General features: G+C 42.0%; 1 long non-coding RNA gene across 1 annotated transcript in view; it reads left to right on the forward strand.

Moving 5' to 3' along the window:
- Positions 1 to 8,506, forward strand: part of LOC142828995 (uncharacterized) — a 48,682-nt gene extending 40,176 nt beyond the window's left edge. Inside the window, exon 3 of the long non-coding RNA XR_012903207.1 lies at positions 8,371 to 8,506. This is a non-coding gene — a long non-coding RNA (uncharacterized LOC142828995). The remainder of the gene's footprint in view (positions 1 to 8,370) is intronic.
- The last annotated feature ends 3,126 nt before the right edge of the window (positions 8,507 to 11,632 follow it).

Below are 11,632 nucleotides of genomic sequence, written 5' to 3' on the forward strand. Positions count from 1 at the left end.
TTGTATGAAAGCATATAGCAAACTAATTTACTTTTATTTCAGCTTAGCCTTCCCCCTCGTCCTCCAATACTGGGTTAGTTCTTGCTGTAGCTTTTTGGCTCCAAGGAAATAACAAACATAAGCATACCAGCTCATGATTTTTGCATTGATTTCCTAGGGTTGTTTTTATGAGGTTCAATTCATTATCATTTCTACTATAAAGTAGTAAAAATGAAAAGATAGATCATGTAAATGTCTTTACTTAACATTTAGAGGGGGATGCTGCCCAGTTCTTCTGGACACTTTGACACATTCCAAAAGAACATTCTGTACAATGAAACTCTGCATTGTTCTCTGCCTCAGATTCAAAATTTGACAATTTGAGATGTGGTACAATTTTAGCAGTTTGTTTGGGGTTTTTTTTCCCACCTCCATAAATAAATGATTGAGAAATCTGTAAGTTTGCCTCTGGGTATGTTGTAGCAGTTGGTGAACTAGGTCACAAATATTTTGACTATGTTGCACTGAAATTTTCTTTATTTTGCAAAAAAAAACCCTCTACATAAAAATTTAGCATAGCAACTCTGCTTGACTGCTGCTAAACACAGTATATCTAAAGTAGAAAGCCAATGCTATACCACTGAATATACAACAGGGAAGTCTCCTGCTGTTGTGTTGGTTGTACCAGTTATGCTCAGCATGGTGTAATCAAACCTTAGATAACTTTAGACAGCCAGGTATGATTTAAAAACAGAATCAGTAGAAGACAACAACAGCATGGCAGGCATAGCATAGTTCTGGATATAAAGGAATTAGTTCTTTGCTATCTGAAAATTTGTTTTTAATTGTGAAGCTTTATTCAGTCAAAGTTAAGCATAGTTTCATAAAGCAGAAAATATTCTGATCCCCACTGCACATGGATAAGTGGATCATAGCTGAGGACAATAACCATATCTCCCCACCACCAATACTATGAAAATAAAATACACAAATGAAATGTTTGTCTTACTTTACATTGTCATTTTCTGGGACCACTCTAGAATGGCACATTTACATGTCAGCTTCCTAAATGAGCAAGTTACTATGCACCAATAAAAATATATTTTACTGTGTCATGCCAGTCTCCTTTCTTTACTAACTAAAATAGAGGTTTCTCACAAAATATCTAAAAGTCATCACTGGAATGCCAAAAACATGATTTAGTTCAGACAGAGCCACATTAGACTAAAACAGCTTTATGCTACACAGCATTCCATGGAGATCAGTTGTTTTTTTGGGGGGAGGGGGAAAGGGATGTTGGCTGAGATAGGGTTGTGTGATCTACAATTAAAAAAGCCTCCACAAAGAATTCTGTCATTGTGATGGCAGCAGTGATCAGACTGTGGCTCAGGACCCCAAAGTGGATTGTGACCTTGGTTTAAAAGGATTGTCAAAGCTATGGGTAGACTAACTGGGACCCAGACTTCAGCTTCATCCATGGGGCACGGGGCTCAGGTTACAGGCCCCTCGTCTAGGGTTGAAGCTCTTGGGCTTAGGCTTTATCCCTTTCCTCTCTCCTGCCAAGGGCTGCGGGGCTCAGGTAGACTCAAGTTTCCATGCCCACTCCTGGGGTTGCATAGTAATGTTGTCGTCAGACAGGGATCATGGTACAATAAAGTGTGAGAACCCCTATACTACTATGCAGATGAAACAAAACTGAGAGCTGTTGGGCTATATAGACTCATTCCATATTAATGCAACATTTGAAAAAACAATTTTCTTCTGCTTTTTTGAACTAGGCACATGTTAGGATGTAAATTATGGAAAAACGGAAGCAATTATGACCGTAAACCTTTCTGTGTCTTTTCTGCCCTACTTACACTTGCAGGTGAGCCCTTTGTGGAGGATACTTCACTGAAAAGCTTTCCCTTTCAGGCCACAGCACTAGCAGATCCTTCCTGAGGCTAGTAATGAAACCAATGTGTCAATAATAGCATACATGGTCTTTATGTAGATTCAATACATATTATTGTCTCCCCCGTATGAACCTGTGCATACATACACGTGGCACTAATCATAAAGCAAAATAATTCCACAAATTAGACTCATATTTCACTAACTTCAATGGGGAAAAAAATCAATATAATTTCAGCATACGAAGAACTGGGGTAGAAGCCCAGCTATGAAGCAGTTAACACAGACAAACATGTACAGTGGAAAATTAATGCAATATGTGTTCCCATTTTCCCCAACAATTACCGATGTTGAAATGATTTTGGGGTCAGGATACTGGTCCTTGATCAGATGCGCTATAATCATGTATGCAGAGGCCTGGCTAATTGGAAGCACTAGATTACCACACTACTACAATTAACATTGAATGATGTTGTGAACATCCCTAATTTTGCTAACCCTAGACAAGAATATTTTAGTCAATTGGCATGTATTCAAAAAATTAACATACTTAAGGAATTGTAATGTGTTGCATTATGGTAATAAGAAAAAGCACTCCAAGGTATGTCTATGTACTATTGAGTCTCTGGGTAAGTGCATAATGAACAAATGAGCTCTTTTCTTTTTTCCTCCACATGTAAAACTTTTGATTCATTTTTGTAAATGCAGCTATCATTTTGAAATATTCACTAATAGATCAATAAAGGAACCAGGGTGCTTAGAATACTCCATGCTATGTGACTAGTATCCTATTCCATTGGGCATCCTTCAGTATTCTAGGTTCTTCGTTTCAGTGTTTTCTAGTACTGGTGGAAATACAGGTTGGAACCCACTGGTCCAGCACCCTAGAGTTCTGACCACTCCCAAATGAGGAAATTTGCTCGACTAGGGGAGGTCTCCTGCTGCTGGCTTTCTAGTCTGCTGCTGGCTCCACTTCCAGGCCCAGTTGGTCACCCTGCTGATGGCTCCAGATGTGCTGTCAGCTGATGGTCCCAGCTTCTGAAGCCCCAGCCCAGCTCCTCTGCAAAGCTGCCATTCCCCCTCTCTCGCTGCTAAGCTGCTACACTGTTGCAGTCCTGGATCCGGTTCCTTTGCCAGGGATACAGCTCTCTTCAGACACATGCTGCAAACTGCTGCACCAAGCAGTCAGAGGGTGGAAGCAGGATCCCAGGCCATTTAAATAGTGTTGAGCTGCCATGCAGCCCCAGCCCAAGCTCCAGCTCCATAGCTCTGCCCCCTGCCAAGCTGCCATGTGGCCCTGGCTCCCCAGTTCACCTCCCTCCCCCCACAACGGGCTGCCACATAATCCCGTCTCCCCTGTTGCATAGCTCAGTCCCAGCCCTGGCTCTCTTGCTCCTGAAGCCATGGCTCCATTCCCCCTACCGGGCTGCTGCTAGCCCTGCTGGACTTCCAGGGGCTCCCAGCTACCAGCCCTCCTGCTTCCTGACTCCCAGCCACCCGGGCTTTCTGACTGGGTATCATCCGTGATCTTGTGGGACCATGGATGTTGCTGGACCAGAGGGTCCCAGTTTAGGAAGGTGCATCCTGTACATTGTAATTCTGTTGTATATAGCTGTAGATGAAAAGGAGAAAACACTTCAGTTGACAGTGATACGACTGGATAGCTGGACAGAGAAGAGACAAGTGACAGATAACTCATTGGAAATAGAAATTCATGGATTCCAAGTCCAGAAGGTAGCACTATGGTCATTTAGTCTGACTTTCTGAGTAAGAGGTCCTAGAACTGCCCCAAAATAATTCCTAGAACATATCTTTTACAAATACATCCAATTTTGATTTTAAGAATAGCAATGATGGAGAATCTGCTATGACCCTTTGTAAATTATTCCAAAGTTAATGACCCTCACATGAAAAAAATTATCAAAGGGAAATTCTTTGTTAGTCTGTATCTGCAAAACCAACAAGATGACCTGTAGCACCTTAAAGGCTAACAGATTTATTTGTGCATAAATTTTCATGGGTAAAAACCACTTCTTCATATGCAAAAAAAATATTATGTCTTATTTCCAGTTGTAATAGAAATGTAGCAGTGTTAGTCTGGGGTAGCTGAAGCAAAATGCAGGACTAGGTAGCACTTTAAAGACTAACAAGATGGTTTATTAGATGATGAGCTTTTGTGGGCCAGACCCACTTCCTCAGATCAAAAATTCCTCAGATCCACTATTTGATCTGAGGAAGTGGGTCTGGCCCACGAAAGCTCATCATCTAATAAACCATCTTGTTAGTCTTTAAAGTGCTACCTAGTCCTGCATCTTATTTCCAGTTGGCATTTGTCTACCTTTAATTTTCAGCTACTGGATAGTGTTAATCTTTTCTCTGCCAGATCAAAGAAGGCCCAATATTTGTTCCCCTCTTAGATATCATAAGACTGTAATCACATCCCTTAGCTATTTCTTTGTTAAGCTAAAACCTCTTCAATTGACTAACACCAGTCTTGAAATACAGGCACCAGAACTCAAGTGTTCCAGTAGTGGTGACATCACTCCAGCATCTGTGCCCTGGGATCTAACTCACTGCCAGAGTGCCACAGTGCATGTTCCCTGCAGCTTGAAGAAATGTGGGGGGCCGATATGGTGCACTTCAGGTAGCACGGAGGATTGACTGCTCCTGGCCCCACTCCTTCTGCCCAAAGCCCTGCCTCTTCAGGGAGTGTGGAGATGTCCAACCCCTTACTTTGCTAGGTGCCTTCATGGTCTGTTGGCTCCCCTGGTCACTGATGTGAATCACTGGAAGTTCTATACTTAGCCAAATGGTCATTTGGAGTGATTGACCATTTGGTCCATTCTAAAGTCCACAAGAGCTTCACATGCTGAGAGTCCAACATGTAATATGGGCTCTGCTCCTGGGCCATCTCCATTCCTTGATTAGTGCAATTTTATCCTGGATATTACAAGCCACCTGGAGAATGGCATCCAACAGAACATCTTGTGGCGTTCTCACAATAGGTCAGAAAAGCAAAAGATATCATCTGCAGACAATGATCCTGGTAGTCTGTAAACCAGAGTGACCATAAACATTTTCATTACAAATGAAGTCATTCCTCTCAATGTTCAATAAACGCTGACATATTGTATGGAAAGCTTCCAGCTTTGCCCAGTCTGAGCAGAATAATGTCAATGTACCACAGTGCAGAGAGAATATAGCTCAGATAGATCCTGACCATGTCTGTCATGCCAAGATAGTGTTGATTCCATATTCATTGTAAACAACCCATGGCAGAAACTACAGTGCCAAGCCAATGGAGAATCTTCAACTGAGATTTGGAGGAACTGGTGCATGTAAAACCCAAAAGTTAGAGACTGCTCTGATAGTTTCATTATGCAAAAATATTAGGGTCACATATAGATCTAATGCTAAATTTTGCAGCTTTGTATTGACTACTAAACAAGGAGGGCAAATTCAGCCAACTTTTCCTCCATTTTTTGGCATACCTTGCAAAACCTGTCAGGGCTCTGTACTTAAAGAACGTCAGCCATATAGTCAAGGTCTGAGAGATCATTGAGCTTAATGCCAATAGATCTGATGGAATTCTAAATGATGAAATCCATTTCTCAACAAAAGAAAGTTGATGGTCAAAAGTTATTACTTAGATGCCTTTTTCATCACCTATTAGTTAGTGGCCTTATTCTAATGATAAAGAGAGCTATTACGGGCAACAGATATAATAGACCAGGGAAGGCTTGCTTTTCCTAGGGCTACTGCTGACCCATTGCTGGGACAACTGGGCTGCTGTGCCTTCCCCCCACATGTCACCAAGATCCCCAAAGCCTCCTTCACTCCATCAGTCACCCCTAAAGGTCCCTACTGCTCAACACATTCCTCTTCCTGAGGCCAAGGCACCGAGGTGTGATGCAGAGAGCCAGTGGACTGAGGAGGCTTGACTGGGCACTGATGGGGCTGGCCGCTCATTGGTGGGGGGGGCCTTCAGGGCAAGAGGAGCTGGTGCTCAGGGAGGCTTCTAGCAGCACTGGGGCCAGCCTGTCACTGGTGGGTGCGTCTCAGCCCAGAGCTGGGGCTGGGGCCAGCAAGGTGCTCAGGGGAACAAAGGCTCATTCTGGCACTGGGGGGCAGCAAGTAGGGGTAGCCAGTGACAGTAGCTGGGCCCAATGTGGCTGGGCCAGGGATCATCTGGTCTCAGGATCCTCTCACAGCTTGTATTTTGGGGAGGAGGCACTTTGGGGCTCTGACATGTGAGGGCAGGATCTTGGTCAGAAAGAGCAGAGCCACTGGGCTTGCTTCCCAAAGCAAGGATTTTTCAAACCCCCATGACAACTGGCAGTCTTACCAGAAAGGCCAAGTACTGTAGAAGTGTAAGTAATGAAAACCCACTCCAGTCTAACAGAGTTTGTCCTGGATTATTTTGAAGTACTTGTACAACACACTATGAATTTGAAAGTTTAGACTGTTGCTGCTTTTATAGAACATGTTTTGTCAACAAAAGGAAGACCTCAGGTTTCAGGGCTGTCAGTCTAGCTCTTTTCACCAGCACTAATTTTATAAAAACAAAACATTTCCCCAGAGAAAAAGATTAAGAGTGCAAGGGTCAAGAGTCTGAAATGTGCATAATTGGACATAGTAGCTGGATTAGTCAATTAAGGAGACAGGATGCCTGTTGCTGGCTAAGGATGATTTTGTGAAGTAAGGAATGCATGTGAAGTCATAGAGGACTTGCCACTATGTTGCAGACCCAAAACATTAAATACTCTTTCATTTTATATTTATGAAATATTGTAGCACATAGCATGTTTTTTGTAATCCTGGTGTGAATAAAATATGGAATTAAATTCCCTCTCCTTGCATATATCTATTCAATACCAAAGCTTAGCAAATAAAAATTACTCATTCCTGTTGTGTGCTAATTTATTATAAGGAGTAACATACCTACAATGGGGCACAATACAGTTCTAATTACATTACCCTAGGCAGTTCATATAATAAACCATAGGAGCTATGTCATCAATGGCCTGCAGTGGAACTGAAGCAATAATTTATGTATATTTTAAGAGTATAAACCATTAAACCATTTAAAGAACACTTTTGTTCCCACTTTATAGCCTAACTCTCATCTGCCCATAGTAATTCTGAGCTGGTTGCATGTTTTGCTATGCTCCTTCCTTTAAACAAACACAGCAAAAACACCTGTAAACAGTTCCATTTATTAGCTGGACTTTTTGTCAAGCCCTAGTCACATTCACAATAAAAGCAATACACAAGCTAAAAACAAAAGTACACTGCAACTTCACATCAACTTACTCTTACACCAGGCCTGAATAAACAGAAGGCCTCCAACATATGCTCTAGCAGTCTATATACGCTTGATCTTTTCAAACCAAAAGGAGATTGGATTGAAAAGCCACAGACCTGTAACTAATTAGGTCTTGCCTCCCAAAACAGATGACCAAATCGAGGTGGTGGTAGCTAAAAGCATTTCAGATTACAGCAACAATACAATAATTCATGGAGGGAAAACTACACAGGACCTGAACCACGATGAAAAGTAGAAACAGAAGGATTATCATAGCAGATCAGACTGATGTTGTTCTACTGAGTTCAGTATTAAAGATGAATGTACTTTTTTTCCTAAACCCTTTTTTAAAGAAAAAAATGCAAATTTAGGTTGACAAACTGATTCATATGAGTTTTCAAATAGTTTCCATTTTTCTCCTGCTAAATTTTCCAGACAATTGATTTTGACATGAGACATTTCTGGATTTGTTTGTTTGATTTTTAACAAAATGCACAAGAGGACTTGCAGAGTGTTGCCCTCTTATCTAGTATCCCAGGGCACTCTCTTTGGATGCAAGACAGGGGACCTGAATTCAAGTTTCTCCCCTCTCCCTAAAACCATGGTCCCCAACATGGCGCCCGCGGGGGCACTTGCATGCGCCCGCCAGGTGCTCGGGGCTGGCCTGGCCCCAGGCACATGGCGCGCGGCGCTTGCGGGGGGGGGGGGGGAGGGAGAGCGCCGGCCCCGGCCCCACGGTGCTTGGAGGGGGGGCGGGCGCGCGGCGCTTGCGGGGGGGAGGGGGAGCACCGGCCCCGTGGTGCTTGCAGGGGGGGCGGGCGCGCGGCGCTTGCTGGGGGGGGGCACCGGCCCCGGGCATGCGGGGGCTATGGGGGGGGCAGCCCCCGGGCGCCCAGCGGGCTAACGGCCACGCCCCCTGGCGCCCGACAACCTGAAAAGGTTGGGGACCCCTGCCCTAAAAAATTCCACAGCTAGTGGGACATACAGCCTTTGGTGCTTTCTTGCTAACCTAATGAATATTTAAGTATTTCACACAAAGAAGAACAGCTTTAACAGAAGAGAATGAGAAATCAACCCCTTTCTCTTCTGATGATAGCCAGGTGGCTAAGGCACTCACCAGAGAAAGGAAAGAAAATATTCTGAAAAATTTGGTTTAGCATTAACCCCAAACAACTTTATTATTTATTTTTCAGAACAGCCAGCAAAATGACAAATCAGCTATTTGCACAGATTCTTTTGATATCTTCATGGATGTAGAGAAAATGACAAATGCTCCAAAAGAAAATATAAAATCTCCTCTTCGAATTCCCAATAAAATAAAGCAGTAACATGCCTATGGGGGAAGTTTTTCTCATCTCAGTCAGACTGGTTTGTTTATACTAAAGCATAAGGATTGATAAACCCTGAATATAAAATATATTTCCTAAGTATTGTAGGCATTCAGATTATTATTGTCCTTTTAAGTTTTCTAGTCTTTTCTGAAACTTACTAACCTCTTTCCTTCCATAATACCCAGTAGTAGCATGTTCCACAGGCTAATTTTTATCTCAGTGTTCTCTCTTGTTGTAGTTTGTAAAGCTGGGTTGCAAAAAGTTTCAAGGGCATCTTTTGTGTCACAGTTTTTAAAATGAAATAATGTATTTAATTAAATTAATTCTGAATTGTTATTATGACGAACATATTGAAAATTCTAGGGTTCCCCCTCCCACCTCTTAGAAAAAAATGCAACTAGAAAAGAAGGGAGGGAATGGATAGCAAGTAATTTGAATGAAGCAGAAGTGGAAATTCTGATTTTTCTTCATTATCAGATTTCTAGGAAAAAAATTAAAAAGAACGAAAACGTTTTTTAAAATGAGCATTTTTACTTTTTTCATTCAAAAAGTTTAAACCATCTTTCCTTATTTGAAAGGGCAAATCAGAGCTCCCACTTCACTTCTGAATATTAGTAATCTTTTTTCCCCCCTTCTATCTTGTCATGTCTTACTAGTTTCTTTTGAAAGTTTTGACTGTTGAGTTTTTAATTCTTCTCCATTTGGACATGTTATCAAAATTTATAAACTTTTAATAGTTCTGATCTTGCACCATGAAAGTGAGTTTAATATGGATTTCAATTAGTGTAAGATAAAGCACTATTTCTGCTGCTCTTTTTTGGACTTTTGGGTTTTTCTGCTCTATCTTTTCAAAACCAAACCTTAAATGTGGAAATATTTTCTGTCTTATTTGCTATTCCTTCATATTACAGACTAATATTTTCTTTGTTTTTTTTTTTATGACTACTGCTGCATATTGAGCAGATGTTTACAGTGAGCTGTCCATAATGATACCCTGGATTTTTCTTTGAGTAGCTGCAGTTAATTTATAACCCATCAATGTGTCTGAACATTTCAAACTGTTCTTTGTAATCTCCATTACCTTGCACTTTTCTGCATTGGATTAGTTTTGTAAGATCCTTCTAAAGCTCTCCATAAGCTGCTTTAGAATTGACAAACCTAACAATGGTGTGTCATTCTCCAAATTTCTTATATTTCTCTTTTCATCCCCTTTTTCAGACAGTTATTGAATAGAGCTGGCAGAAAATCATGTGTTCTCTGAAAAGGGGTTAATTTTTTTCAGCAATGTTTATTTATTTTCCACAAAATAGGGGGAGGGGGGCCAGTAAAAATAAGGTATTTTTCAGTTTTTGAAAATGCTGTTTTTCATTTTTTGTTATTTCAATGAAAACTCCATTTTTTTTCACAAAAATCATCAAAATCCCATTTCTCTCTCACTGCCGTAAAGTTCCTCACTGTTATCTCCTTCTACATAGAAAAATTATTATTGATTCCTAAAGCTTGGTCTCTCTCTCTCTTTCTCAACCAGTTTCTCATTCATGAGAGAACTTTAAACCTCAACGCATGATGACAAGGCTCCTCAGCCTGTGCAGTAATAATAATTCAAGATCTGTGACCCCTTAGGTCCTCAACTCTAGGAGTACTTGCACCTCCCAGCATCTCAGACTAGAGATTTTAGGTAGCAGTGTACAGTGGATCCATGAATGCACAATGGGTCCCTGTCTTGTGTGCTATAGCACTGTGCACGCAAAGCACCCTCTGTTCATTTTCTAACACACAGATCATTAGAAAGAATTCAGAAGAAGAGGGGATGAGTGCAGGTGGTGGAACACCCCTAAGGACGTACACAGGCCCAACAACAGGAAGGGATAAAGGCGGCAATTTCCCTGAGGCCATCCATTCTAAATGGCCCAGGACTCACAGCTGCCACTAATGCGGCAGCTAGAGGCTTGGGCCCTTTACAACTGCCATCACTCCAGCCAGCTCCAAGGGATGGGGTAGGGGGGCAGGGAGGATGCACCATCCAAGCAGCGCTGGAGACTCACTGCCCAAGTCTCATTGCTTCTGCCCTGCCCTTTCTGGTATCATGGTGCTGCCCCCCACACACATTGCCCAGAGGCCTGGCAATCCTGTCAGCTGCCCTGGACATGTATCTCAAAGAACCACAGTTACCACACAGGAAGAGTAACCTTCTCCTCTTCTTTGGGGAATATCCCTATGGATGCTCCATTCTAAATGACTCTGCAGCAGTACCCCCCCCCCCAAAGGTAGCAGCGTGGTTTCAGAGTTGAGTCTAGAATTGAGGATAATACAATGGAGCTGAATATGGCAATGGATGCTGAGTGGTGGGTGACTGTGTAATGGTCAGCAGACATAAGAGCAGACATCACAGGTCCACACATTTCTGTGACAGGAACATTTTGAGGAAGGATATGGAAATGGAGAGAGTTCTCGAAGAGGGAGTTTTTATTCTAGAAGGAAGTTGAAGATCATAAGGCCAATACCAGTGGATAACACAGCTTGATATCCATCTATACAGTCTTTTTTTTACGAGACCGAGGATCCCTTAAATCTGTCCACAATGGAGAGAAATAGTTTGCAATATTTCCTGAAAGGCTTAGCCCTATCTTTTTTTTTTTTTTTTTTAGTAAAACTAGTACTGTCCGGACACTAAGTGCATGCAGTGTTCCATTCCTTCTGTCCTAGTGCAGTTCCACTTAAGTTGATTTAGATGGAACTTGAAAAATATTTTAATGGGAATTTTTGATGCAATTGTAGTATGACCTTGTCTTTAAAAAGACAAAAAGATTGTAAACGGTGGGAGGCCATTACAGACTTTGTCTGTCCCACTAGCTATGGGGTCTTCAAGGATAGGTGTAGAAGGGAACAGGTAGAATGGAGGTTTGGAGAGAGAGTGGATGGCAAACAGCACAGTGAATAAGGAATGGGAACCATCTTTGTCTTGGACATCTGGGAACTACATGTATTATCCTGACTTGTCTTGGACAGGACCTTTGATATTAGAGGAATAGATGAACAGACATAGAAGAAATCTCTGTTCCATTGTAAAAGAATGGCATCTTCAAGACAGGGATAAGCCAGACCAGCCCTGGAAGAGAAGGGG

This window comes from Pelodiscus sinensis, chromosome 4, assembly GCF_049634645.1.
Source record: "Pelodiscus sinensis isolate JC-2024 chromosome 4, ASM4963464v1, whole genome shotgun sequence".
Classification (NCBI taxonomy): Eukaryota; Metazoa; Chordata; order Testudines; family Trionychidae; genus Pelodiscus; species Pelodiscus sinensis.